The sequence below is a fragment of the Cebus imitator genome, unplaced genomic scaffold, assembly GCF_001604975.1.
Source record: "Cebus imitator isolate Cc_AM_T3 unplaced genomic scaffold, Cebus_imitator-1.0 Scaffold548, whole genome shotgun sequence".
In the NCBI taxonomy this organism is placed as follows: Eukaryota; Metazoa; Chordata; class Mammalia; order Primates; family Cebidae; genus Cebus; species Cebus imitator.
In genome coordinates, this window is record NW_016107863.1 from 900,894 (window position 1) to 905,458 (window position 4,565).

At 42.1% G+C, this 4,565-nt stretch overlaps 1 protein-coding gene across 10 annotated transcripts in view; it reads right to left on the reverse strand.

Moving 5' to 3' along the window:
• Positions 1–4,565, reverse strand: part of HECW1 (HECT, C2 and WW domain containing E3 ubiquitin protein ligase 1) — a 453,917-nt gene that overhangs the window by 158,264 nt on the left and 291,088 nt on the right. The window lies entirely within an intron of this gene.

Below are 4,565 nucleotides of genomic sequence, written 5' to 3' on the forward strand. Positions count from 1 at the left end.
CAGAATATTTTCTCTAATGGCTGCAGATGACAATTTCTTTTTCTCAGCACCTGATGGTCTTCCTTAATTTAAATATTAAAAATTATCTTCAGCTCAAGAAAGTTTTCTCCTATTACTGTTTCTATTCAGTTTGTTCAGATTTCTTCATCAAAAACACTGATTATGTGTTGGCTCTGTATGTGCCATTCACCTATTTTTTCCTTATCCTTTTTGGGTTTTGTCCTTCATTGATGCCTTCTGGGAGAGACTCTCAAGTCAATCTGTCATATCACTGATTCCCTTTCTGTAGTGGTGATTGTGCTCTATACTGCTTCTGAAGGCTTTTTAATTATATGATTGTACTCTTTAGAGTTTATTTAAAATCTCTTCTTGACTGTGGTAGGCAGAATAATGACCCCAAAAAGATGTTCACATCCTAACCCTTGGAGCCTCTGAATATGTTACCTTATATGGTAAAAGGGACTCTGCAGAGTGACTGTTATATGTAAATTTTTGGTGCCACAAAAGAAGTAGCACTGTAATATAAATTTTATTTTTCTCAGCAAGGCAACTTTACTTTCTGCAGAAAGGGTATTCCCGTTAGCCATCTTGCCATGAGAGGACACTGAACAAAGGAAGCAGGGACATTTATATCTCACACATCTGCCTTACTGCTGTGTCCTGATTCCATTGGCTGGAACTGGACTTCACAGTCTAGGTTGCATCTGGTTGGCTAACAACTTAAAACTTTTCTAAAGACATGAAGGCAGAGGAGACCAAAGGAAAAGAGGAAGTAACTTGAATGCTTAGAGAAGCAATAACATTTTCAAATAAGGAAGGGGAATAAGCTATTATCTAAGACTTGCCTGGGCTTGCCCAGGCATGTCAGGGCAAATACCTAGGTTAAAGTGTAAGAACTCAGAACATGGGATACACTTATTTCTTTATTATGACTAACAGTTACTTTATTAGCAAAAGCTTTAAAGTAAATTAACCTTTGAAGAAACTATTATTTATTCATAATGAACTAAGAGGAAAGCTTTGAGGAGGAACCTTTTACGTCTTATTTCCTACAGTGACTAAATTAAGGATCTTGCAGTGGAAAGATTTATTCTAAACTGTCCAGGTGGGTATGATGTAATCACACAGTCCTTGTAAGATGGAGGCAGGAAGAGCAAAGTGAGGAGAAGGCAATGTGATGAGAGAAGCAGAGATTGGAGCAATGTAGCCATGAGCCAAAGAATGCCAGTAGCCCCTAGAAGCTCAAAGAGGGAAGGGATGGATTTACACTGGAGCCCCCAGAGGGAACCAGCCTGGGTGACAGCTTGATTTTAGTCCCTTAAGATTCATTCTGGACTTCTGACCTCCAGGACAATGAGTACATTTGTGTTTTTTTAAGCCACTAATTTGGTGGTAATTTGTTATAGCAGCAAGAGAAAGCAAATACACTTGACTTTCTAAGTTTCAATTTTTGCAAGCTTCAGAAAACTCCCTGATCCTCTTTTCTCATCTTTGATCTCTTCCTTAATATGCTCTGTACTTTCCTCTATTTTGTTGAGGGTACAAGCGGAAGAATGATAAATACTTTACAGGTATTGATCGACTTATGACCTATGCAACTTACGACCATTTGACTTTACGACCACAATTGCTAGCCACAACTGCTCCGCGTCTGGCAGTGCAAACGTTGCCCAGTTGGGCATATGACAGTGTGGACCAGCTTCCGGCAGCACTACCATCTCCGCGTGCACCATTTCAACTGTACATATAGCCTACTCAACTTATGACCAAATCGTGTTCCGACCGGTCCGCGGTCCCGACCGTGGTCGTAAGTCGAGCACTAGCTGTACTTTTCTTTGGTAGGTGTTTGTCAGTAAAATAGTTGCTTTTTCTCTTGAGTACTGTAGTCTTCAACTTTTTAATAGGGTAGATTATTTTCTCCACACATTCTTCAAGTCAAAATTTCTGCTGTTTACCTATGAGCATACCTTGTAGTCCCAGCATTTGTCCATCTTTAGTGAGTCTGGTTGTCCAAGGGGTTGCTGCTGGAGTCCTTAGCTCTGTTCTTATACTCAGAGCTGACCAGCATGGAGAAAATTTTTGATGTTTTATGGGCTTTGCTGATCTTTCTGTCTTGTTTTTCTTTGAGGCATGGAATTTATTTTTATTATTATTTTATTTTAGTCTTTTGAAGCATAGCCTTGCTCTGTTGCCCAGCCTGGAGCACAGTGGCACAGTTAGAGCTCACTGCAGCCTCTAATCCCTTGGCTCAAGTGATCCTCCTGCCCCAGCCCCCTGAGTAGCTGGGACTATAGTTACATGCTACCATGTCTGGCTAACTTTTTTAAACTTTTTGTAGAGATGGGATCTTGTTATGTTACCCAGGTAGTCTCAAACTCCTGGGCTCAAGCAATCCTTCTGCACTGGCCTCCCAAAGTGCTGGGATTATAGGTATGAGCCACCATGCTTGGCTGCATACAATTTATTTTGATAGTTTCAGCAGTATTTGCCTTTTGTCCTAGGCAGATACAGTGAACACAACACACGTATACATATCCAACTACTGAGCATTATATGTCCATAACCATTCCAGGCTTGCTCCAATAGCTACTCACTTTATATCCCTAGTCATTTCCCTTTGCTGAGAATTGTTGTCTTGGAATAAATGTTAGAAAAATGATGTGTTTGGGGACTACAGAAGATGAACCAACCCTTCACCTTATAAAGTAGCTTTGTGAACCAAGTTGGGGTGGTGGGGGCCTTCCTCCTCTGGTAGGCCTATGAGCCCATGTCTTCATGGCAGAAGCAAAGTAGAGAAGAAGGAATAGAGACTGTCCCCTCCCCAGCCTTGCCCTGCTCACCCTGCCTGGCATTCCTCTTGGGCTTCAGGACTCGGGCTTAACTGGAGCTTTGGTTAGTGACAATTCCTCTTGGTTTCTGGCACATAGTTGTGCAGTATTCCTGGTTTCTTCTGTGTTTGAAGGTTGGTACTAATACTTGTTATTTCTTAAGCATTTTAATAGCAGTTTCTAGCTTTTGTCCAAGTAGTACAAAATTAGTGAGTTTGAAACCACCATTGCAAAATCACAACCGAGACAGTAAAATAAATCTGACCTAACCAACTCCATCTTGCTTCTAACCTACAAGCTGTCTTTGTTCATTCCTGGGCATAGGTCCAACTTTGGGAGAAACTTAGTTTATGATTTACCTTTGAAACAAAGACAATAGCAGCCCTTTCCTGAAACAAACCTTCTCCTTGCCTGGAGACTAGACTGCATTTGTAAGATTAACAAATTAGTCAAAAGATTATAAATTATGATTTAGGAGTCATGCAGCTGGAGGCTACAAGATTCTGACTACCCCCAAATTGCTCCTGGGGATAATGTTACTATTGTAAAACCTAAGATCAGTGCTTGAGATATTTTGTAGACCCTGTACTTGATGGATCAGCTGGCACCACCCAGGTGGATAAACTGGCTCATCTGATCTTGTGGCCCTGACACAGTAACTGACTCAGCACAAGAGGACAACTCCTTATGATTTCATCTTGCGATTTAACAATAGCTTCAACGCCTTATGATTTCACCTCCAACACAACCAATCAGCACTCCCGACTCACTGGGCCCTAGCCGCCAACATATCCTTAAAAATTCTGATCCCTGAATTCTCAGGGAGACTGATATGAGTGATACTAAAACTCTGGTCTCCTGCACAGCCAGCTCTGTGTGAATTACTCTTTCTCTATTGCAATTCCCCTGTCTTGATAAATTGGCTCTGTCTAGGCAGTGGGCAAGGTGAACCCATTGGGTGGTTACAAGTTTTTTCTTCTTTTTTTTCTTCAGCTTAGACATACACATGCTAATATTGTTAATGGATCAAAACATATTTGCTTTACTGAGCTCATTTAGACTTGAAAAGCCCCAGTTTACTGTGTCACTCCCAAGAAAGCACATGCACGTCATGTCTGTGACCTCTGATTGCTGGCATTCATGGCCTGCAACATCTGCTGATTTGACAAGCTGAGGTAGTAGTTTTCCAACTGTGCTCAATGGAGTCCTCAAGTTTTATGCTGCTGTGTCCCTTAAAGACTGTTTAGGGTGGGATTGAGTATGAGGAGCCCTGAGCTTTGTATATCACGTTAGCCAGAGCAGCTCAGGTTTTTTAAAATTTTAATTATTTTTTTGTGTTTTGTTTTTGAGATGGAGTCTCACTCTGTAGCCCAGGCTAGCGTGCAGTGGTACAATCTCGGCTCACTGCAACCTCTGCCTTTCAGGTTCAAGTGATTCTCCTGCCTCAGCCTCCCAAGTAGCTGGGATTACAGGCATGCACCACCATGCTCAGCTAATTTTTGTATTTTTAGTAGAGATTGTGTTGGCCAGGCTGGTCTCGAACTTCCAACCTTGGGTGATCAGCCCGCCTTGGCCTCCCAAAGTGCTGGAATTTACAGGTGTGAGCCACCATGCCCGGCCTTAAATTTTTAAAATAGCCAGGCGCGGTGGCTCAAGCCTGTAATCCCAGCACTTTGGGAGGCCGAGGCGGGTGGATCATGAGGTCAAGAGATCGAGACCATCCTGGTCAACATGGTG